Source organism: Schistocerca americana, chromosome 2 (genome assembly GCF_021461395.2).
Source record: "Schistocerca americana isolate TAMUIC-IGC-003095 chromosome 2, iqSchAmer2.1, whole genome shotgun sequence".
Lineage (NCBI taxonomy): Eukaryota > Metazoa > Arthropoda > Insecta > Orthoptera > Acrididae > Schistocerca > Schistocerca americana.
In genome coordinates, this window is record NC_060120.1 from 939,911,960 (window position 1) to 939,938,612 (window position 26,653).

The 26,653-nt window shown below is 44.7% G+C and overlaps 1 non-coding gene across 1 annotated transcript; it reads right to left on the reverse strand.

Moving 5' to 3' along the window:
• Positions 1 to 9,906: 9,906 nt before the first annotated feature.
• Positions 9,907 to 9,981, reverse strand: Trnai-uau. Its single transcript has one exon. It is a non-coding gene; the product is annotated as a tRNA-Ile (tRNA).
• Positions 9,982 to 26,653: the final 16,672 nt, after the last annotated feature.

The following is a 26,653-nucleotide window of genomic DNA, read 5'->3' on the forward strand; positions in this document are numbered from 1 at the left end:
CGTATAAAGCATCGCGTTATTGCTTAAATCGGCCGGAAGATATTAAAACGCATAAAAACGCTCTAGTCTGCAGAACAAATTTCTCGGAGGAAGAAGAAGAAGCGCCCGGCGGGAGTACGTGAGTGGAATGGGCGACAAGTGCGCCGGAAACGAAGCTGGTCGCAGGTGATGGATGCCCGCAGGTACCGCCGTGCTGTCCCGCGGGGATTCCCCTGTCGCGACGCGCTCGCGTTCAAATACGGAGCGCTCCCCCCGGGCCGGTTGCGGAGTTTTTATTTTGCTCGCTGCTGTTTACGCTACCGATCTGCGAAAGTTGGTAGGAAAGAGAGTCAGACACAGAGAAATTATTCCTTTACGTGGATACTAACAGGAAGCCACGAAAGATAGTACACTGGGTGCTAGAAAACATCTAATCAAAAGTACCCGGACAGCCCTACGTAATGCTGAACTGACCACTACATGTTACGAGAGGTGGCCCATCCATTAGGCGGGGGAGTACTGCGTTGTCAGCAGGGAAATAGCATAATGCGTCGGCGATAAGCTATCACTGACTTCGACCGTACGCTAGTCATTGAATGTCAGTGGAGTGACAAATCCATAAGTGGCATTTCAACACTTCTATGGCTGCCAACTCGACTGTTGTTGATATGACTGAGAAGTGCCTAGGTGAAGGAAGAATCACAACTGAACCAAAACCAGGCAGACTTCGTGTACTGACGGATAGAGCATTTTGTGGACTGCGGAGGGTGGTTGTAACAAATCGCATGGGGGAAGGTCTCATTCGTGAGTTCCAAAGTGCTACCAAGTGTACTGTTAGCTCGATGACTGCGTATAGAGAGTTAAAAGGATTGCCTTACCATTGCGATTTAGGGAAGCTCACAAAACCAAAATCTTGATTGCTGGACGGGGGATTCGAACTGTCGTTCTCGCGAATCCGATTCCAGTATGCCAGTAACTGCGCCACCTCACTCAGTCTACACTAGTAAAACTTTGGTCTCCCACTACAACGTAGCATATTATCGTAATCAGCTTACGGGAGTAAACCGAGCGAGGTAGCGTAGTTGTAAGCCACTGAAGACATATTGCAGAGGACGATGGTTGAAACGTATCTGAAACATTGTGTTCTGTGACAAGATAAATAAAAGCATATGTAGAACCATCAAAACTACTGCTAACAAAGAAAATAACTGTATGAAAACATCGAAAATTACGGGTAAACAAGGCAACAGAATGAGAAATCATGACAGGCTGAACAAATGTGTCGTATTTATATGGATACAAGCACGAAATACTTTGTTAGCGTTGTGTAAGACGGAACACTAAAAATCCCACTTACAATAGCACAAAAGTGCTTAAACAAGTATAGGTACAGAAAAACTAAACAAACGACTTTCGACACCGCTCCTCGTAAGCGACTTCTAGTCAAATATCGTGTCTATGGAGTATCGTCTCAGTTGTGCGACTAGATGCGTGATTTCCTGTCAGAAAGGTAAGTGTTCGTAGTAACCGACGGAAAGCCACGAGTAAAACAGACGTAATATCTGGCGTTCACAAGGAAGTGTAATACGCCCTATGCTGTTCCTGATCTATGTAATCGATTTAAGAAACAATCTGAGCAGCCCTGTTAGATTGTTCTCAAATTATGCTATTATCTACCGTCTCATAAAGTCATCAAAAAATTAAAATCAATTGCAAAATGATTTAGATGAGATATCTGTATGGTGCAAACAGTGCTAATTGATCCGAAATAACGATAAGTTTGGGATCATTCCTTAAATTTCAGTTACACGATAAATGACAAAGTGTAAAGGGTGTAAATTCAACTAAACACGGATACAAAAGAATACAATTACGAATAACTTGAATTTGAACGATCCCATAGGTAATATTGTGTGGAAAGCGAACAAAAGACTGCGACTTACTGGCGGAACGGTTAGAAGATGCGTCTACTGAAGGGAGTGCCAGCACTACACTTTTCACCCTCTTGTGGAGTACTGCTGTGTGGTGTGGCATCCGCATCAGATGGCATTGACGGATAACAACAAAAAAGTTCAAGGAAGAGTAGTTCGCCGGCCGGAATGGCCGAGCGGTTCTAGGCGCTACAGTCTGGAACCGCGCGACCGCTACGGTCGCAGGTTCGAGTCCTGCCTCGGGCATGGATGTGTGTGATGTCCTTAGGTTAGTTGGGTTTAAGTAGTTATATATTCTAAGGGACTTATGACCCCAGCAGTTGAGTCCCATAGTGCCCAGAGCCATTTGAACCAAGAGTAGTTCTTTTTGTACTATCGCGAAGTAGGGGAGAAAGTGCTACGGATACGATACGCGAATTGGGGTGGCAATCATTAAGACAAAGACGATTTTGTTGCAGCAAAATATTCTCACGAAATTTCAATCACCAACTTTCTCCTCAGAGTGTGAAAATATTTTGTTCGCGCTCAACTGCACAGGGAGAAATGATCATCATAAAATAAGAAAAATCAGAACTCGCACAAGAAGATTTAAGAGTTCATTTTTCCCGAGTGGTCTTTGAGAGTTGAACGGTAGAGAAATAGCGTGAAGGAGGCACTTAATTCTGAAATGCAGAGGAATCATGTAGATGTACACTACTGTCCATTAAAATTGCTACACCAAGAAGAAATGCAGATGATAAACGGGTATTCATTGGACAAATATATTATACTACAATTGACATGTGATTGCATTTTCACGCAGTTTGGGTGCATAGATAATGAGAAATCAGTACCCAGAATAACCACCTCTGGCCGTAATAACGGCCTTGATACGCCTGGGCATTGAGTCAAATATAGCTTGGATGGCGCGTACAGGTACAGTTGCCCATGCAGCTTCAACACGATACCGCAGTTCATCAAGAGTAGTGACTGGCATATTTTGACGAGCCAGTTGCTCGGCCACCATTGACCAGACGTTTTCAGTTGGTGAGAGATTTGGAGAATGTGCTGCCCACGGTAGCAGTCGAACATTTTCTGCATCCAGAAAGGCCCGTACAGGACCTGCAACAAGCGGTAGTGCATTATCCTGCTGAAATGTAGGGATTCGCAGGGATCGAATGAAGGGTAGAGCCACGGGTCGTAACACATCTGAAATGTAATGTCCACTGTTCAAAGTGCCGTCAATGCGAACAAGAGGTGACCGAGACGTGTAACCAATGGCACCCCATACCATCACACCGGTTGATTCGCCAGTATGGCGATGACGAATACACGCTTCCAATGTGCGTTCTACGCGATGTCGCCGAACACGGATGCGACCATCATGATGCAGTAAACAGAACATGGATTCATCCGAAAAAATGACGTTTTGCCATTCGTGCGTCAGGTTCGTCGCTGTGTACACCATCGCAGGCGCTGTTGTCTGTGATGCAGCGTGAAGGGTGACCGCAGCCATGGTCACCGAGCTGATAGTCCATGCTGCTGCAAACGTCGTCGAACTGTTCGTGCAGATGGTTGTTGTCTTGGAAACGTCCCCATCTGTTGTTGACTCAGGGATCGAGACGTGGCTGCATGATCCGTTACAGCCATGCGGATAAGATGCCTGTCATCTCGACTGCTAGTGATACGAGGCCGTTGGCATCCATCATGGCGTTCCGTATTACCCTACTGAACCCACCGATTCCATATTCTGCTAACAGTCATTGGATCTCGACCAACGTGAGAAGCAATGTCGCGATACGATAAACCGCAATCGCGATAGGCTACAATCCGACCTTTATCGAAGTCGGAAACGTGATGGTCCGCATTTATTCTCCTCACACGAGGCATCACAACAACGTTTCACCAGGTAACGTCGGTCAACTGCTGTTTGTGTATGAGAAATCGGTTGGAAACTTACCCCATGTCAGCACATTGTAGGTATCGCCACCGTCGCCAAACTTGTGTGAATTCTCTGAAAAGCTGATCATTTGCATATGACAGCATCATCCTCCTGTCGGTTAAATTTGACGTCTGTAGCGCGTCATCTTCGTGGTGTAGCAACTTAATGGCCAGTAGTGTAGATGAACGGTATCTTGTGTAAGGCGGAGTATCCATACAATTTTCGTCAGCAAGTACAGAAAGAAAGGAGCATTTACATTAAAATTGTTTACACTTTGCACGCTTCCTCGTGTATGTCGTGTTAGGTTTTTCATGAAATCTGGACAGTCCAGTACAATGCGCTCTTCAATCAGAGGCAAGAGTCTGGCACGCTCGCGCTTCCTCAGTTATACAGAATCTCTCAGAAAGGAGACATAAAAAGTATTCTTTATCTAACAGTTGCGTAAGGGATCCGGGACGAGTAAGAAATAGAATTCGCCCAGATATTCGCTGTGAGAGGGAGAACGGTGAGGCTTCGGGCGAGTTCTGGGCGACAAGTAGTATATTTTACTTGCACCCATCTCCCAATTTTTATCTCGTTCCGTGTATTTTACGATCTTATCTGACAAATGCGTTTCGTTTCTCGCCTCCTTGCTTACCCTTGTCTCGGGAGTTTCTCACTGTGGCAAAGAGAGAGAGAGAGAGAGAGAGAGAGAGGGGGGGGGGTGGATAAGGGGGTTGGGGGCGGGGTAGACAGAACTGCGGTAAAGAAAGATCGAAATGTGGGAATACGGAGAAGGAAGACGAAGGGAAGTTCTTGAAGAAATGGAAGACAGAATGACGGTGAGGGCGGAGACGAACTAAAATAAACGATGCCCATTTCTTCATATCTGTGCTCCTGTATTTTGAAATTCAAATGCGACGACAGAAAGGACGAACGACAGAACAGTACGGTAGGCGGGCGAGTCTTACGGCTCAATGGCGCCCAGTGGAAATATCAGACGACAAAGTGTGCGCGTGGGAAGTGAGGATGAGGATGGCAGGAGAGAGAGAGAGAGAGAGAGAGAGAGAGAGAGAGAGAGAGAGAGAGAGAGAAAGGGACCAGGGAATAAAGGATGGAGTACCCTGCAGGCAGCTATTCGCCAACTTCTGCTACTCTTGCTGTGCACAAAACTAAACGCTTTGAATAACAGTGTCGAAATATGTGACGACAAGGGGCTAGCGAAGGGTGGCGAAAAAAGACGACTGCTTCATTCGCTGTTACGTTATGATGTAAATTCCTGGAAAGTGGTCCGTGCCATGTTTCCGGCACAGCAAAGCGTACGGTATTCGGCCCAAACGGCGGTCGCTGCCGCGACCACCAGCTCTGCAGGCAGCGTGGAAAATTTAGTTTCATAAATTGTTTCGCGCGGTTTTTCTGCTGCGCCGTGAAGGATTTCTCAAAGACGCCTCCCATATATATACATATAACATTTTTCTCCTGTGAGGGAGGTAGGGCGGTGGAGAGGGCTGTGAGAATGGTGAAACCGTGGGGTGCCAACTTTTATAACAATTGCGAGTCGGAAAATATTGCCACTCTGTGACCAGGACAGCAAAGCGGCAGTGACAGCAAGTGTGTGTGTGTGTGTGTGTGTGTGTGTGTGTGTGTGTGTGTGTGTGTGTGTGAAGGAGGGAAGGGAGGGGTGGGGTTGGTAAGAGTCGCACAAACAGGGAGCATTTTGCACCCGCGGATTTGGTAACATATGGGGGCAGTGCAAGATGAATACGGCGTTTTTTCGCCCATTAGCGAGCGAGCAGGAAATATCGCAACGGGCCCTAGTGACGCCTGGGAACGCACTGCATTCATCACCCCCGAGATTCATACGGCATGCCGCAAGGATACACACGTTGGTGGACGAGAAAAAGAAATAAATACACGAATAAAATACAACGAACGAAAGCTTTGTATACAGTTCCTGGACAAAGGAATGCAACGCCCTGTGGGAATAACTGTAGGGGAATCAAACTGATGCCTCGAAGAATTCGGCAATTTCCCGAAAAATTAAGGAACTCATTTAAACACAATCATTAGTCTCTGCCCGTTCTCTAGATCCAGACTGCACTGGGCAGTGTATACCGGATTGATGGCGCGTTTCTTGACTATTCAGAAAATATTTAAAGTAATTCCACACAGTCACCTAGTGATATTGAATATTCGGACAGATATGCGACTGTTGATACAGCTTACGGGAATACGATCGTTTGACGTCCTCGACAACCACCGATATTTCTACAGGTGAACACACCGTTATTTTCGAGGCGGGAATGCATAGAGAGGGAAAGCTGCGCGTGGCAACTTAAACCTTCGATCGACTGGACTAATAAAGACGCATGCAGAAAGATGACCTACACACCTAAACAACTAGCGCCACACAGAAGCAAAGACGACTATCGTCAGACGTCAAAGGCGCAGTATTAACTAACGACAGGTGGGCAATCATTGTGAACTATTTCCTTGGTAGGTTGAGCAGGGAGAGAGGAGGATTCCTGCAGAATGTAGTCGGTAGTCACCTCTATTCGTAAGGCCATTTGCTAGCTTAATTAGCTTCCTTACAAACACTATTCCAGTAAGTGGAAATGCACGCCAGAATCTATGTTATATTCCATCGGATAACCGGTACGAAGGTAGCTGTCTGCAATCGCAGATTTGCCCCGCTGTTGTAGGATTAGAGGACTCTTGTACTCTATACACCTGTCCTCCACGTTGCCAATGGCCTGACCCGATGTATGACACGACATAACTGCAAGAGATCTGAAGTCCAAGACAATACTTTGCGTACCAAAAAGTGGCCTAATATTTTATGGTGGTATGAAAACTCACATCCCACCTCGTTACCTCAGAACACGACCAGTCTTCTTGAAAATACCACCGAAAACACAATTGATCGATAAACAGACGGGCTCAAAAAAAAAAAAAAAAAAAAAGAGCTTTTCTAGTACAAAAACGCTTGCTCTTTCTAACGAAACGGAAATAAGGAATAAAGAAAGCGATAGTATTTAGCAATATGATATCAAAGTGTGCACACATTTCATGCAAGATTAGTTTACAGCATCTCCACAAATTAATAACGTTTCGAATTCTTACAAATATCTTCTGCCGTTCCTTAGAACGGATACAAAGTAACTTCCCTGCGGAACTGTTCCTTGATCGGAATAACGAAGTGACTGACAGCTAGTTGTTTATAAGACAGCTACCATAGCAACAACAAACCAGAACACGATTCTGGTCATCCCTTCTGTCGTTTTCACCGTAGTTACACCGCTCTGGTAGTACAGCTGCCGGTTACTGGTCAGTTGACGTCAGCAACTGGGACCAGAACTGAGAACTGTTGTGATTTGTATGTATATGCTGTCTTTTTCTTTCTGGTGTGTTTCCTTTACGGAATTTACGCTAACTGCGACAATCCTTAAGAAAATGATGACCCTGAAAAGCAAAGTCAAAACTGCACGTTGAGGGGCAGACATATTCAGGTGATCAGTACGGAACTGCACCGCCAGTGCTACATGAGACGTACTGCGTGTAACAGCGAACCGTCAACGTTCTCCTGTCCTCCCCTCTCTTCCCACCTCCCCCCTCCCCCCCCCCCCCTCGACCACTGCTGCCAAACCTGCCACGCCAAACTTGCAGTCTGACAGTCTGATACTAGTACTTAAAATACTGGAAGCCTGAATTAATTCTCGCTGTTGAAGAGAAGGCAGTAGATGCACTTGTGCAGCATAGCGAACGTCGACGCGAGACCTATTTTACAGAAGAAATATCAGTCTTTCAAGTTTGAACGTGACTCTCGAATGCAGTGAAAAGAACCTACCTGATGATGATTAGCAGTTTGGGGCGTTAAACGGCGATGTCAACAGCGCCCGGAACATATCAATCTAGCGCCTTGAACATGTCGGGTTTTGCAGCTACAAAACAGCATTTGCGCGAAGTGTTGTTTTTTGCTTTCACCTGCAGAAGTCTTCTGTTGGAAGTTGTCGTTTGCTAGTGGAAGCATATGGAGAACTACACAGTCGGAAACAACGTGTAGATATTGGTTCCGACGATTCAAAGGTAATGATTTTGAGGTGAGCGACAAAGGGCGCCCTGGACGGTGTGGTGTACCACGAACAGCTGCAACCGCATGGAAAGGTGATTGCCGACCACTACGGAATGCAATTACTCAGTCTGAATCGTGCAGTTATACACAAACGCGGCCAGTATGCTCAGAGACGTGAACAAGTCATTCTGATTTCTGACAATGTCAAACCGTACGCTACAAACCGAGTGGAGGAAACCTTTCAGGGACTTCGATGGGATGTCTTACACCACACGCCAGATTCACGAGACTACGCCTCTTTCGATAACCGTTTGTTTCGATTCAAGTCGTGTAACCTTTCTGAAAAAACGCTTAACATTTTTTACCAGTCTCGGAAACTGGCTCCATGAATAGATCGTCTCAAAAGGAACTGAAATTTTTTATCACGTAATCCTTTCGTTACCCAAAAAGTGAAAAATGTGTATAGCTGCCGAAGGACACTACTTCCAGTAAATCATCTCATGCCATTCTATTAAAATAAACATCTGCTACCTCTCCAACAAACAGCGAGAATCAAATCAAGTACTCAGTACACAAGAGCACTCAGTATGCTTCGGTGTTCAAAAATTACTGCAATCACAAAATTGTTGAAAAAGTGTAGCGATTGATTTTCCTCAAAGTTTCACTTCGTGCAGCACACGAACTTATAAACCAATCGAAATACCTCATATCTCGCTTACATTACTACCACAAGAAGTTTCCCCACCAACGTCAACATAAGAGCCTTCTCCAAAGAATCGTCGACGTTGACGTCCCATTCTGTTCTGCTGCGTTGACGTCGTATGAAAACGCCGCCATTTAAAATACAGGTTTATTCTAAATGATGGACCCATTTTCGAAACTTCGTATTTATTCAAGTGCAAATCCAAAATGAACAATTTTATACCAATGAAAAGAGGAAGTTTCAAAGTTTTTTTCATAATGTTTGATATCAATTTTATAAATTTAATCATTTGTAGTAACTTGTATTAATCAGTTTTAATAATTATTTAATAATTAGAAATGTGATAATTGCTATAAATGTGGCTACCGTTGGCTGCACGGCAAACATCGACGTTACTGAGTGCACGGCGGCAGTGATCCGGTTCCGCAGATCGTTGAGAGTGGCTAGTAGAGGCGAGGCGTAAACAGCTTCCTTCACACAACCCCAAAAGAAACAGTCGCAGGGTGAGAGATCAGCAGATCTCGGTGACCAGAAGTGCAGAGCCAGGTCCGTGAGACCGATCCAGCGCTGAGAAAGTGAGTCATTCAAAAAGCTTCGTACATCATGGTGCCAATGGGGTGGAGCTCCATCCTGTTGCAAATGAAGTCCTAGGAATCTTCGATAACTTGAGGGAACAGCCACTGTTCCAACATGTCCAGGTACGTGATTCCCGTTACAGATCAAAATGGTTCAAATGGCTCTGAGCACTATGGGACTTAACATCTGAGGTCATCAGTCCCCTAGAACTTAGAACTACTTAAACCTAACTAACCTAAAGACATCACACACATCCATGCCCGAGGCAGGATCCGTACCTGAGACCGTAGTGATCAAGTGGTTCCAGACTGAAGCGCCTAGAACCGTTCGGCCACACCGGCCGGCCCGTTACAGATCCATAAACCTTTGTACGGGATGCGGAACAGAACACGTTGATCTTCGGTGAGTCTCTTTCGTATTTAAATGGTGAATGTGGATTTTCCAAACGCCATATGCGAACATTGTGTCTGTTGAGTTTTTCACTAAGGTGGAACGTCACTTCATCACTAAAAATTACACGCTGTAGAAACGCGTCATCCTCCATCTTTGCTAGCAAATAACTACAAAATGCAATATGCTTCTCTTTGTAATTGGGGTCGAGAGCCCGCACAAGTTGTAATCGGTAGGGCTTGTACATCAAACGCCGTCTCAGAACTGTCCATACAGTTTCGAAATGAGAATTATATTAATACCTTCAGCTGTCGTCGGGCCTTTATATATATTAACGGGGACAGGTGAAAATGTGTGCCCCGACTGGGACTCGAACCCGGGATCTCCTGCTTATATGGCAGACGCTCTATCCATCTGAGCCACCGAGGGCAAAGAGGATAGTGCAACTGCACGGACTATCTCGCGCACGCCTCCCGCAAGACACATTCTCACCTTGTATGTCCACACACTACATTCGTAGTGTCCCACCCCAACACACTCATTACTCGTGGAAGACATTCTTACCAAGTCCCGTAAGAGTTTGGGGAACATGTGTGCATCCACACAGAAGAAGGAGGTCATGGCCGGTAATGCCAGAACTATATACTTATATGGATATGGTGTCTGTTCCTTCGGACATGTCCGAAAGAACAGACACCATATCCATATAAATATATCCATACAGTTGGTTGGGGTATTCCAAGTTCTCGACTGGCTCTATTGGTAGACTTACTGGGACTGCGCACAAAATTTTCTTGAACCCGTTGGACATCATCCTCTGACATACGCGGTTGGCCTGCGCTTTTTCCTTTGCACACACTTCCAGTCTGTTGAAATTGCTTAAACCAATGGCTAATGCATTTGAGAGTTGGTGGTTGAATACCGAATCTGGTACGAAATGCCCGCTGACAGCGATTTGCGACTCACTTTTCGCGAAATCAAGGTCGCAGAAAACCTTGTGTTGCACAGTCGCCATCTCACTAGCAACTAACAGTAAAACGGAATGATGGCCCTACTAGCCGCTTCTGAAACCATCACTGACCGCCGCCGCCCGCCAAAAACTTTGAAATTTCCTCTTTTCGTTGGTATAAGGCTAGTTCATTTGGGATTTGTACTTGAATACAAAGGAATTTTTGAGAATGGGTCCGTCATTTAGAATAGCCCTGTACATTGTGGGATGTTTTGACGTAAGTTCCGTGACGAGCTTTACTCACCGGTTAAACGGGTGAGCAGAGCGGCTCCAAAGCCAGCCTGGAACGGGTGGAATGGGATGGAAGCACGGAGAGGCGGCGTGCTAACTCGACGTTAACGGCTCCCAAGGAGAATCGCTGGATGCCGCTAAGTGTTTCATTAGGAACGTTCACGTTGGCTTATCCCAGCTCGCCACCTGAGCTCACATTTGCTGGTACGCTACTAAAACTCATTTCACTCGCCGCGCTTTCCCAATCCAGAAAGAATGAATCTCTACTTGCACCACCCTGTGATACAAGTTCATAACGAATCATCGAAGCAAAGTCGATTCTAATACCCAATAACAAACCCTTTGAACCTAACTAAAATTTGTATATCATCTGAAATCTGTTGTTGTATACGTGAGACACACACGGCGATTCAGCTGCCCCTACCCATGTCGTTTTATGCAACCCACAATTCTTTATCTTGCCTTCATAAACCACTCGCGAGATTTTCATATTCTCTCACTCGCTCAACGCAAACTACACTACTGGCCATTAAAATTGCTACACCAAGAACAAAAGCAGATGATAAACGAGTAATCACTGGACAAATATATTATACTAGAAATCACATGCGATTATATTTTCACGCAATTTGGGTGCATAGATCCTGAGAAATCAGTACCCAGAACAACCACATCTGGCCGTAATAACGGTCTTGATACGCCTCGGCATTGAGTCAAAAAGAGCTTGGATGGCGTGTACAGGTACAGCTGCCCGTGCAGCTTCAACACGATACCAAAGTTCATCAATAGCAGTGACTGACGTATTGTGACGAGCCAGTTTCTCGGCCACCGTTGACCAGACGTTTTCAGTTGGTGAGAGATCTGGAGAATGTGCTGGCCAGGGCAGCAGTCGAACATTTTCTGTATCCAGAAAGGCCCGTACAGGACCTGCAACATGCGGTAGTGCATTATCCTACTGAAATGTAGGGTTTCGCAGGGCTCGAAATGAAGGGTAGAGCCACGGGTCGTAACACATCTGAAATGTCCACTGTTCAAAGTGCCGTCAATGCGAAAGAGAGGTGACCGAGACGTGTAATCAGTGGCACCCCATACCATCACGCCGGGTGATGCGCCAGTATGGCGATGACGAATACATGCTTCCAATGTGCGTCTACCGCGATGTCGCCAAACACGATTGCGACCATCATGATGCTGTAAACACGGGCTTGATTCATCCGAAAAAATGACGTTTTGCCATTCGTGCACCCAGGTTCGTCGTTGAGTACACCATCGCTGGCGCTCCTGTCTGTAATTCAGCGTCAATGGTAACCACAGCCATGGTCTCCGAGCTGATAGTCCACGCTGCTGCAAACGTCGTCGAACTGTTCGTGCAGATGGTTGTTTGTCTTGCAAACGTCCCCATCTCTTGACTCAGGGATCGAGACGTGGCTGCACGATCCGATACAGCCATGCGGATAAGATGCCTGTCATCTCGACTGCTAGTGATACGAGGCCGTTGGGATCCAGAACGGCGTTCCGTATTACCCACCGATTCCATATTCTTCTAACAGTCATTAGATCTCGACCAACGCGAGTAGCAATGTCGCGATACGATAAACCGAAATCGCGATAGGCTACAATCCGACCTTTAACAAAGTCGGAAACGTGAAGGTACGCATTTCTCCTCCTTACTCGAGGCATCACAACAACGTTTCACCAGGCAACGCCGGTCAACTGCTGTTTGTGTATGAGAAATCTGTTGGAAACTTTCCTCATGTCAGCACGTTGTAGGTGTCGCCACCGGTGCCAGCCTTGTGTGAATGCTCTGTAAAGCTAATCATTTGCATATCACAGCGTCTTCTTCCTGTCGGTTAAATTTCGCGTCTGTAGCACGTCATCTTCGTGGTGTAGCAATTGTAATGGCCAGTAGTGTATTAGTCCTACAAAAAAAGAAACAGGACCTACTTCTAGGAAATTTAATGTAGGTAAGTTTTTTACTGGGATACGTTTTCGCTTAATGCCATATTTTTCGAGCTACTCAAGAAAAAAGTACGAAAGTGACCTTTAAACGCACTCTCACTCTCACACTTAGATCCCGCTGTTCAAAAATTTGTGACTGCACGAATTACTTCCGACATAAGACATTTTTTGTTTTCATTGTCTGGTCTTATTACGCCACCGGAGTAGTCTGGCACTTACAAAGTGTAAAACTGATGTTTGTGTAAATTTTATGTAACATATTTGTGAATTTTAACAGCATAAAGTAAACAGGCCTCCTGACTGCGAAACTATTGGGCCTGTATTGAGTTTGGATCGAACTCTGAACCTAATTAGTTTTATCGTAACATTTAAAAAAGTAGTTTTTCTGTCATTACCCTCACTGACATGTTTGAATTAATAACTTTAACGAAATAGCCGACAATGCTAGAAGCATAATAGCCTAATTAGCAGGGACCGAAAAAGGCCAAATGTCGGGGTATTTCATGTAGTCGGAAATTTTTGTACAGTGGACAGGGATGAGTGTGGGGGTGGAAGTGCATTTAAAAGCCATTTTTGTACGTTTCTCTTGAATAACTCAGAAACCGTAGCCTTCAGTAAAAACATATCCCAGCACAAAATTTAAGTACATTAAATTTCCTACAAAAAGGTTCTCTTTATTTTCTGTGGGATTAACACTTCGCGCGTAGGGAGCGAGATAATATGAAAATCTCACGCGTGGTTTTTGAGGGCCTGATATAACATTGCGGGCTGCATAAAACGACGTCGTTATGCGCAGCTCAATCACGCGTATATACACAGAAAATGTTGACCGACCACAATAAAGAGGAGAGGACAACGAATGCATCCAAACCGTTACAGCGCCTCTATTCCGCCCACTTTGATGATGCAGAGACGTTCAAAACTTTTGTACGCCAGTGGCTGAGGATGCAGGACCATGGGTTTTACCGTACAGGTAAACATGGTAAACATGCTCTTGTTTCAGGTGAAAGAAAACTGTGGTCAAAGTTGGTGTTTAAACTGAAAAGTGAGAAATCAGTCGTGAAAGTTGTAAATGTTTTGCTATGGCACTAGTGAAAATAAAAAAAAAGCCTATACCGCATAACCTTTCCAAACCAAAGAGTTTTGACTGAAACTAGATATTTTCGGGGCTTATGCTGTAGGCCAGTAATTGTGATCTAGCCTGCACGTTGTTGTTGAAAAATGTTATGCTATGTAACTGCGGTATAGGCTCCGCATTACTGCAGAAGTTAAATCTTTTAAAGTTATGCGACATAATAATGGGATATGGACTGCGTGTTATAATAAAGTGATATTACAAGATCATCGTATTCAGACTTTGTTATTTACAGTGTCGTGTGACTAGGGCCTCCCGTCGGGTAGACCGCACGCCGGGTGCAAGTCTTTCGATTTGACGTGACTTCGGCGACTTGCGCGTCGATGGGGAGAAAATTTCCGACCCAGTCCGGAATCGAACCCGGGGCCTTAGGATTTATTTATCTACTTTTTTTATTTTGTTCGGAGTTGTTCGTTGCGTTTGGTCTGGGCGGACGTCACATGACATCCGTTCAAGTTGATCGTCGATTTCTTTCCTCAGATCTTTTTAATTACAGAGGGCCACCGCCTCTCTGACCGAACACGCTGAGCTACCGTGCTGGCTATTCAGCTACCGGGGGCGGAAGTTATTTACAATGACGGGCCAAAACATTATGACCACTGCCCACCGCGACGTTGGATCCCGCCAGATGGCGTTATGGGCCTGGTCACCGGGGCAGACAAGCACGAGGATCATCCCACCGAAGATATGGGCTGCAAATGACGAAGTCCATCGTGATATGCGACTTTGACAAAGGGCAGATTGCTATTACGCAGAGCTTGTGAACGAATATCTCGGAAACGGTGAAGCTGGCCAAATTGTCCACGTGCTACTGTCGTGAGCGCCTGCGGAAAGAGATAGAAGCACAGTGAAACTACCACTAGGCGCTAAATGGTCTGACGTCCATGACTCTCCGCAGAAGGTGGGATTTGGAGGCTTGTGTGGATCTGTGGCATCCTTGCCGAAGTGTTTTGGAGCATACCGTTCATCGTACATTGTTGAACACGGAACTCTGCTGCAGACCACGTATAAGTGTTCCCACTTTGACCGAAACGACATCGTCAGTTACGACTGCAGTGGACACGGGACCACTGTGATTCGACCTTCGATCAATGAAAACGTTTCGGTTCTTCGGGTAAATCACACTTTTGCCACACTAGGTCGATGGCCGTCTCCACAAACGCCGTCATCGAGGTGAGCACCGGCTCGAAACATGCAAAGAGCCACGGACGCAGGCTGGTGGGAGCGGTATTATGCTATGGGAGACATTCTGCTGCGCTTGCCTGATAGTTGTTGTAGTAATCGAAGACACGTTGACAGATGCGTACCACCTGCATCCCTTCATGCTTGATGTCTTCTTTCAGCAACATAATTGTCCGTGTCTCCCTTACGTTGATGTCTCGGCGACCGAATTCTTCCGATGTAAATCCTACGGAACGCATCGGGGTTCTATCGGGCGCTATCACCGGGTACGCAAATCAGCGGCCCATCATTTACAAGAATTGCATGGCCTGTGCGTAGATATCCAATGCCACATACCTCCACAAACCCTGCTATTAAGCAGGTGGTCAACATGTGATTACGTAGGCTTTCCCGGCGTAATAAGTCTTGAAAAGTCTCTTCGGGTACACAGTAAGAATTTTGATGAAAACTGTGGTAGTTGCCAACATTTCCGGTTTTTGGAACGGTGTCTATAAAGAGGCGATTGAAATTAGGTTGACTGATAATTTAATCAACAGAGACAATGGGTTTCCTCTTACAAGGGGAGGCCGCCAATTGTGAAATTCAGATTCGATTCATACTGCGCGTAATAAAAGCTCATGGCCAGAGGTGTAATGTGGCAAAGCACCAAGATGCACTTCTCAGCCGTTGTCGAAAAAATCGACAGTTAAAAGAAACCGTTGCGGTGAAATACTCTCTACGATTAATTGTTTTCTACAGCGTCGTGGTGCAGCGTTAAGCGCTCGGGTTCGTAATCCAAAGGTCGCCTGATCGAATCTCGCGCCATGCAACTTTTTTTTTTAGTATTTGTTTTTTGTAATTCAAATATATATATATATATATATATATATATATATATATATATATATATATATATATATATATATAATTCCCGGCAATCAGTTGCAACAGTTATGCATATAATAAGTTGTTGAAAGTCGTTTGTCGTGGAAAAACTGGCGACTTCGAACACCATTATGTTTTCCGCAAACAAAGTTGTATGTCACAAATGTTATTAATTATCTTCATAATGTTAACCACGTATAGTTAACGTAAGACGTAGAAACGATATTCCGAAACGAATACGTATAGCGTAAGTCAAACGTTCGAATTAGAATAGAGACCCCACGAACACAAACTTGCTGTGGCAGGTATGAAACATAAACTCCGTTACTCGCTCGTTACACTTGAAGGACAGATGTTGAATGGGCCGAAACGAGCCGCCCCATAACAGCGTAGTTGCCTGCTAACTTCGAAAGAAGGTAGATGCGGTCCCTAGCGCAACTTATAACATCGTCGAAAATCAGTGCGGACGGGAGAGCTTTAAACAAACGGTACAATTGGAGAGCGATCCGCCTTCACCAACATGCATAAGCAATTCATTAATAGTATATATATATTTGAATTACAAAAAACTAATAATAAAAAAAATTGCATGGCGCGAGATTTGAACCGACGACCTTCGAATTACGAACCCGAGCGCTTACCGCTGCGCCACGACACTGTAGAAAATTCCTAATCGTAGAGAGTATTTCACCGCAACGGTTTCTTTTAACTGTCGATTTTCTCGACAACGGCTGAGAAGTGCATCTTGGTGCTTTGCCACATTACACCTCTGGCCATGAGCTTTTATTATGCGCAGTATGAATCGAATCTGAATTTCACAATTGGCGGCCTCCCCTTGTTAGCAAAACGTGGAATCCTGTATTATCTCGCATCAAAACTGAACGTTCTTCGGTGCGGCCTTGATTGCGATATATCGTTGCCAGCAGTGTTTCACTAAGACCGGCGCCACCTCCCTGTCCAGGAAGGCAGAAACAGAGATGGGCGGCGCATGCGCCGTGTACTGAACGGTGCCTATATAGGACGTCGATTTGCAACCTGGCGTCAGTTCTCAGCGGGACTCAGCAGCAGAAGCAGCATTTTCCTGAAGATGGCGACAAGTTGGATCGCCGAAATATCGAGTCAAGTTGATTTTAGCATCCGGCAGCAAATCCGAAGAGACTTTCAAGATGGTCATAATGTTTTGGCTCTGAGTGTATGACACAGAACAATAATGCCGATTGCATGCTGATTGCACTGATATAATTCTTCTGCAGTTGTGCTTTACGATTCCTGCAAGAAATCAATATTCCGAATGTTGAAACCTGTCTAAATTATCACATCGTATTTTTCTGTCATGAACTGAGGATCGATAAATTACTGGTGATAGTAACGTAACAGGTATCATGGGGGACAGACTCATTTGGCTTTTGGCTATCCTTGGAGCCCTTCAGTGTGCCGAGAAACACGTGAGTTGTGAGTTTGTCATCTTTCTGATTCCATACTAGCGTGGGAAGTATTGAGAAATCTGCACAGATCCAAACAACCCGGAGCGAATCACTTTTTACAGTTCGCGAATAGGAACCTGGAAGTTACCAGGTGCTGGTTAAAAGAACACTGTGGCATATTTGTCAATGAAGCAATAGACAAGCTAGCCAAAGCAACCGTCTATGACTGAGCGAGGGGGCACATGGAATCGCCAACTATTGATTTTTCGAACGTTATTAAATCAACGATCACAGAAGTAGGACATAGAATGGCATGAGACCTCGAAATACAAACGGCAAGATGTACGCACAGGTGAACTCGGTACTGTTTCTGTCACGAGAAAAACTGATACTCCAGAAGACTCGCTATAAGGTGCCTCACATTCAACCATGGCTATTGCAGGAAGCAGCTACACCGTATTTGTCTGGCCGCATCCCCATTATGCGACTGTGATGAAAAAGAGGATGTCACTCACATCTTTTTTTGACTGCACGAACAGGCCCAACTCTACAAGCCGGACGCTGTGGCCGAGCGGTTCTAAGCGTTTCAATCCGGAACCGCGCTGCTGTTATAGTCGCAGGTTCGAATCCTGCCTCGGGCATGGATGCGTGTGATGTCCTTAAGTTAGTTAGGTTTAAGTAGTTCTAAGTTCTAGGGGACTGATGACCTCAGATGTTGAGTCCCATAGTGCTCAGAGCCATTTGAACCATTTGAACCACATCCTTCAACGTCTAGTCATCGAGGGCTGCTCTACATCACAATACTGCTATGCTTGAAAAACTTGGAAATATATCGCCTTTATGTGCTTTTTACTGGAAGAGGTGAACTTTTAATATGATTTTACTGTACTTTTCTATTTATGATAATGCATTAAACCTTGTATGTATGGTGATAGCTGATGAGTCCTACTCAGGTGCGAAGAAAGAAGCTCATTAGGCTAATACCAAAATTCTATCACCTAAGAATAATACATGAAAGTCAAATTAAGTTAAATAACTGTCTTGAAAAGTAACGTTAATGTCCCTCAGCAGATGCTGGAGGACTAAAGAACGCGATTTACACGGTCGACTGTAGTCGTGACGCACCAGTTGAATTAAAGTTACTCTAATATAAATTAGGATATTAATTTCACGTCGAAAATATTACAGATCTGCAAAATCTGTCACAGGTTTTCGCATTAACATTAAATTTCTTTATGCTGAGGTCCACACAGTTTGTAAGTCATACTGAATTTCGTAAAAAAATTCATTTAATTTTTTCGCTGACATGTCACACAGGTTTGTGGATATGATAGTGGACTCGCAAGTACTCGTATGTTAATATACATTCAAACAAATTTTTTATGCAACATAAAAACTGTTTTAAATCAATAGTAACATAAATGAAAATATAATTAGCATCTTTGCAGCTTAAATTTTTTATTAAATACATTTCTACGCTTTGTTTTCTAATATAACGCCCATTAAAGTGATGGGGAGAGGGATGTCTTCAAATATGGTCTGTGTAGACTCGATGTGGAGGTTGGGAATGGGTTGGTGTTGCTGTAGGTCACGAAAACATAATAATTTTAACTCGTCGACTGATTTTAGTGTCTCATTTCGTAATATAATTCTGACAGCGTCATCATAATCCATTACCCTTGTATTACTTCTGTTGATTTTCATCTTACGACTTTTTTTCCAAGACACAATTCATTACTTTCAACTGCTTCATTCCTTTTAACTGCTCTTCCAAGTCCTTTGCCTTCCCCGACAGAATCACGGCGTCACCGGCAAACCTCAATGCTTCTAAAACATTTATCCATTGTGGCTATGGAACAATGCGATAGTGATCAAAAATTGTTTTCAGAAATTACTGCTCTCAGTCGCCGTTTGCAGGATAGTGCGTAACGAAGACGCACAGGATGTACTTAACACTGTAGCAGACACAATTTCTTCAGCGCTCAACATTGAGTACCTATGTAGACGACCATGTCACTAACTACAAGATAAGCACCATTTGGACAATTTACAGAGGGTAGACAAACAACGACGAAAGACGAATGTACAAAAGTCAGTACGATCACGAAACGTAATCGAGCCAAGCAAATATATACTACCATCATACAAAACTTAGACTAGGAAATAAAATTAATAATAGCCCAAAACATATAAGAGACGCAATTAGTTGAGCAGAGTAGTGACCGGTGATCGCATCACGTGACATGACGTTACGTCAAACCTGTTCTAAGATAAATAGTTTTATAATAAATACAATAGCACATACATTTAACATGCAAGGCACATAACATAGCCAAAACGAGCACAACTTACAATTTTACGTAGGGATTATAAAAAAATTAAGAACGTTAAAGGCGTCCAAAGTCAACGGCTCGAGGAACCATACCGAGTCTTTTCTTCTTAAAATCCAAATATTCTAATTTCCTCTTCTGCAATTATTTTCATTTTATACGTAAGTCTAATAGCTGTTTTACACAAACCAAATTAAGAAAAAAAGAGATAAAGTAAAAAGGGTCCGCCTAAACGTGGCAGGGACGGACAATGGTGTGTACGGTGCTTTTGTATTGGGATGGCCATGCACATTATACGGAATAGTAAGAATAAAAACTGTACCATCACAAAAGCCAACTGCTTCCAGCTATTTCTGTAAACCTCAATGGTTTCACGTCTTCTCCCTGAACTTTACTCCTCTTCCGAAACTTGTCCTTGGTTTCCTTTACTGCCCGGTCAATGTTCAGATTGAATAATATCGGGGAGAGACTACAGCCCTATCTTACTACCTTCTCAACGATCGCTTCCCTTTCACGTCCTTCAACTGTTATATCTGCAGTCTGGTTTTTGTACAAGTTGCGGATGACTTTGCGGTCCCCACATGTAGCCCATGCTACCTTCAAAATTTCAGAGCGTATTCTACTAAACGTTGACAGAAGCTTTCCCTTATTCTATAAATGCTGTTTTCCAAGACTTCGTACTGACCAACTAGGCTCACGCAACAAGTTCTTGTTTCTATGTTGTTCTTGTTTATCCAGTATTTCTTCGCCTTCTCCCCATGTCGTCTTTTTACTTCTTTTGTCCATACTACTCCCTGCTTCTGATTTCTTCTGCTTTTATTCTAAACTTAGTGTATTATTCTTGAAAAGGCTTTTTTTCTTTGCCATTTAAGATTTTTTGTTGTTGATTCTTTCTAGTTCTTATTTCTGTAATCCACTCTATGGTCAACTTTTTCCAGAAATACAGGAATGTTTGTGGCCCTCGAGGTTTTGGTTTCAATCCTGAAGAGGGAAGGGAATTTTTCCTCGTTCCGGTCGCTCCAGGATGTCTCCAGGTCCATGGCGCCTATTTTAAAAATTAGTACCGTGGGTCTTTCCAAAGTTTTCTCACCTCCCGCATACCTGTCATAGTATTTGCAGTGGATCCTGATGCAGTTTGGAATTCCTGTGTGATGGTCTGGATAGATGTCTGCCTATTACACATTACGACCCTCTTCAACAGTCGGCGGTCTCTGTCAGCCAACAGACGAGGTCGGCCTGTACGCTTTTGTGCTGTGCGTGTCCCCTTCACGTTTCCACTTCACTATCACATCAGAAAAAGTGGACCTAGGGTGTCTGGGAGTGTTGAAATCTCGCGTACAGACGTATGACACAAGTGACGCCCAATCACCTGACCACGTTCGAAGTCCGTGAGATCCGCGGTGCTCTCCATTCTCCTCTCTCACGATGTCTAATGATTACTGAGGTCGCTGATATGAAGTACTTGGCAGTAGGTGGCAGCACAATGCACCTAGTACGAAAAACGTATGTTTTGGGGGTTCCCGGATACTTTTGATCACATAGTGACACGTGGTGCCGGCCGCGGTGGTCTAGCGGTTCAGGCGCTCAGTCTGGAACCGCACGACTGCTACGGTCGCAGGTTCGAATCCTGCCTCGGGCATGGATGTGTGGGATGTCATTAGGTTAGTTAGGTTTAAGTAGTTCTAAGTTCTAGGGGACTGATAACCACAGATGTTAAGTCCCATAGTGCTCCGTGCCATTTGAACCATTTTTTTGACACGTGGTATTTTCGCAGATCTCTTTGTTACTTCCCGTCCTCCAACCATGTGTGGTTTGTATTGCACCCATTATTTTTCTGATAATCCGTCTTTCAAGTATCTCGATGCTGTCCAGTTCATAATACATTGTTAATCATCCGCATGTATACAAGCATTCTAGTCTCGTCTTTCTGGGCGTGCATTTCTTGCTGTAGATATTATTTGTGAAACGATATGCTCTTTCCATTTTATTAACTCATGCATCCCACGATTTTTAATTTCCAAAGTAGTAACAATATTGCCACGGTAAACTGGGCAGCGCGCGGCACGTAACTGTGTTACATGGGTAAATCCGAGCTGTTTCCGGCTGCGAACCCGTTCCCGACCACACTGTGTTGGTTCCGCTTGGCACAGCCGCGCTAACGAGGAACAGTTCTCACCCCATCCAAAGCTGGTCAGCCGCTTGACCGGAGCCTCACGGGCAAACAGTGCTGGGCTAGGATTACAGTACTAACGAATGTATCGACCCTGCCGCCTAAGACTGCACATCGGTTCTTGTGGAAACTCCGCGCTCGGCTTTCGGAGGAAGTGTACTCACAGTTGCTCGAAGATTATACTTGCCCTACCAGGAGCCGAAGTTTGGCGCCGGCGGAGTGGTAGCTGGACTGTTTGCTTAATTAACTCTGTTCCGATAGCTATATTTGATCCGAAATTCATTAGTCGCATTGTTGCCCTGGCAATCAAGCGACTGCGGAAAACCCGCGGGGTGATTCATTAGCACCGTGTAGGTTTATAAACGGGCACAAAATAAATCAAAGCTTCCAACTGGAGCCAATTATCGCTTATCGTATTCGCACGCCCTTCGCACACGCCACGTGTAGCGAGTTTCAGTTTTGTTGAATAACTACATTCTACCACTTTGCAGCTTATTTGAAACAGTTTCTCGTCAACGGTATTTCCTATAAACTGGAGACATTCGTTATATACGGAACGCGATCAGGAATGTTCTTCTGCGACATGCAACGCGTTGTCTGCTGCTGCAGGCATTCAGCGGTGTTCTACGAGGGAAGTTTTATTTACGAAAGCATTTCTCATGGCTCACGAATATATGACGAGAAGCAGTTAAATAAGAACTTGAAAAAAATGTCATTTTTGCGTGCAGAAAACCAGACGGAACAAAGCCCACTCACACGGATAGATACGGTCACAGATGTTCCAACCACGACCCCAGGGAATAACGAGGAATGACCGAAACAGTGATGTACCAGACTTGAACAATATGTAAACTACAGCACTCTGAGGACAAGCTAGATAATTTAAGAACTATCTTCTGAAGAAGTAAATAAACTGGGTTGGCTCTGAGCACTATGGGACTTAAACTCTGAGGTCATCAATCCCCTAGAACTTAGAACTACTTAAACCTAACTAACCTAAGGACCTCACCCACATCCATGCCCGAGGCAGGATTCGAACCTGCGACCGCAGCGGACGCGCGGTTCCAGACTGTAGCGCCTAGAACCGTTCGGCCACTCCGGCCGGCTAAATACACTGGGAAAGAGATAAATAGGACACTACATCTTAAAAGATCTGAATCTTCCAGTTTAAATGAACCAACTAAATGAAAGGTTTTCCTCTCATTCGTTGAAACATTCTCAGACTGAATCAGCAGAGTACTCCAAAAACACGGTACTGACACCACTGCTAGAGCCAACAAGAAATGTGCGCAAATATTTGAATACTTTGAAGAACTTAGTCATGCCGCTTGCCAGAGCAGAAGTGTATAAAATCTTTTCACATACGTTCCTATATACGAAAAAACTAGAAAACTTGCCACTAACACACGCCTTAAGGAACAGAAGAGCAATTCTTGTCACCCACTGGGAGCAGAAAACGACCAAATTCGTTTCCCCGATACAATGGTTTTATCAAAATCCAATCATTATTACAGTCAGTTTCGCAAGAAAGTGTAAGTCGTTATCTGTATGAAATAAAAGTCACTATTACAAATATATGTTTATATGAAAATATATGTTATCACTAATTGCAAAGCTACTTTACAGTTAATCCAATCGCCGCCATGATCGATTATAGCTTGGCCCTTTTTCACATGATTTTCACGAGATTTTCTGCTTATTCTCTTGGTAACGATCTCCATATCGTCCTGACTTTATATGACAGCTGCTTGCACTCGGCGAAGGGTCTACCCGACGGGAGGCCCTAGCCACACGACATTATAACGCATTAGAATATCTAACAAGTTTCGCCGCCACACGATAATTACAGCCCACACTTGACCTTTGTGAGTAACTGCACTTTAATTATTACCAACAAGTACCTACGTACTCTTAACAGGACAAGTAATAACCTGTTTATAAAAAAAGTGTACACTGATCGCCAGTGAAAATGAGCCCCTTAGCCTCGAAATGCATAGTGTATTGCATAAAAGAAATCATTTGTAAGTGAGGGTGGTTTGTTTTATTTCTCACGAAAATAATAGTCACGGCAGCTACACTGACAAAATTAAGTTTAATTTATTTGCATCATTAGATCTCACCAAATCCGTCTGTTCTATGAAATCTCACCACCAACTAGCTAATAACGCTTATACGACACAGGGCTCTTCTTACCAACTAGATACGTGACCCTAGGCTACACCCTTGCTCACAGTAACCGGAAAAACGCAGAGACCTTCACACCTGTGCACGAGAATCGGCCTTATTTCTCTTTCAGTTTTCCGAATTGGACGACATGCCTCGTGCATAACAGTGGATCACTTATTCGCCGACCTTAGAAGGTAATAATACTCTCGATTCAGCACTTCCGTTCAGGATGATGATGATGATGATTGGTTTGCGGGGCGCTCAACTGCGCGGTTATCAGCGCTCTTACAAATTCCCAACCTTTGCTCAGTCCAGACTCGCCACTTTCATGAATGATGATGAAATGATGAGGACTACGCAAACACCCAGTCATCTCGAGGCAGGTGAAAATCCCTACCCCGCTGAGAATCGAACCCGGGACCCCGTGTTCGGAAAGCGAGAACGCGATCTGCGGACTCCGTTCGGGAGAATCCTGAACTCCAACACTTGGGAGCCCTGGGGACCGACTTCTCTCCACGAGCTCCCGGTACCTGGCCGCCCGGTTTCTCCACCGTTCGCCTGGTGCAAGTCTTCCAAGTTGACGCCACTTCCGCGACTTGCGTGTCGATGGGGATGAAATGATGATGATAAGGACAACACAACACCCACTCCCTGAGTGAAGAAAATCTCCGACTCAACCGGGAATCGAACCCGGGGCTTCTACATCTACATCTACATACATACTCCGCAATCCACCATACGGTGCGTGGCGAAGGGTACCTCGTACAACAACTAGCATCTTCTCTCCCTGTAGCACTCCCAAACAGAACGAGGGAAAAATGACTGCCTATATGCCTCTGTACGAGCCCTAATCTGTCTTATCTTTGTGGTCTTTCCACGAAATGTAAGTTGGCGGCAGTAAAATTGTGCTGCAGTCAGCCTCAAATGCTGGTTCTCTAAATTTCCTCAGTAGCGGTTCACGAAAAGAACGCCTCCTTTCCTCTGGGAGACTTCCATCCGAGTTCCTGAAGCATTTCCGTAACACTCGCGTGATGATCAAACCTACCAGTAACAAATCTAGCAGCCCGCCTCTGAATTGCTTCTATGTCTTCCCTCAATCCGACCTGACAGGGATCCCAAACGCTCGAGCAGTACTCAAGAATAGGTCGTATTAGCGTTTTATAAGCTGTCTCCTTTACGGATGAACCACATCTTCCCAAAATTCTACCAATGAACCGAAGACGACTATCCGCCTTCCCCACAACTGCCATTACATGCTTGTCCCACTTCATATCGCTCTGCAATGTTACGCCCAAATATTTAATCGACGTGACCGTGTCAAGCGCTACACTACTAATGGAGTATTCCAACATTACGGGATTCTTTTTCCTATTCATCTGCATTAATTTACATTTATCTATATTTAGAGTTAGCTGCCATTATTTACACCAATCACAAATCCTGTCCAAGTCATCTTGTATCCTCCTACAGTCACTCAACGACGACACCTTCCCGTACACCACAGCATAATCAGCAAACAGCCGCACATTGCTATCCACCCTATCCAAAAGATCATTTATGTAGATAGAAAACAACAGCGGACCTACCACACTTCCCTGGGGCACTCCAGATGATACCCTCACCTCCGATGAACACTCACCATCGAGGACAACGTACTGGGTTCTATTACTTAAGAAGTCTTCGAGCCACTGACATATTTGGGAACCAATCCCATATGCTCGTACCTTCGTTAGGAGTCTGCAGTGGGGCACCGAGTCAAACGCTTTCCGGAAGTCAAGGAATATGGCGTCCGTCTGATACCCTTCATCCATGGTTCGCAAGATACCATGTGGAAAAAGGGCGAGTTGCGTATCGCAGGAGCGATGCTTTCTAAAGCCGTGCTGATGCATGGACAGCAACTTCTCTGTCTCAAGGAAATTCATTATATTCGAAATGAGAATATGTTCGAGAATCCTGCAACAAACCTTTATGTAAGACACTTCGTCGCGCAGACCAGGGGCGGACACCACCTAAAATAACGACAACAGACTGTCAAATAGTACAGGATATCCACGCGATGGGGACAGAGCCAATGGTATTTATATCTCGAAACGAGAGAACAATCCTATGAGACCGATTGCCTTTTGAAGCGCAGCACCGAACTAAGAGAAAAATCTACTATACGACGGTTCAGAAATAGAAGGGATGAATACGAAATGGTTCAAATGGCTCTGAGCACTATGGGACTTAACAGCTGAGGTCATCAGTCCCCTAGAACTTAGAACTACTTAAACCTAACTAACCTAAGGACATCAGACACATCCATGCCCCAAGCCGAATTCGAACCTGCGACCGTAGAGGTCTCGCGCTTCCAGACTGAAGCGCCTAGAACCGCTCGGCCACCCCGGCCAGCGGATGAATACGATTGCGAATGGAGTGACATTACACAAACGACTGAGGAATTCATGTGACAAAATTGCGAAATAAACAAAAATTACTAAAGAGTCAGCCAGTTACGCCAGCCACTCTGAGCTGGCCTCGTTGAGCGGCTAACAAGCGTTGCGCGGTGTTTTTAAACGGAGCGGACGCTGGGGAACAGCAGGGAGACTATTAAAGCCCGCTTTAAGCTGGCGCGCATTACGCGCAGGATCAC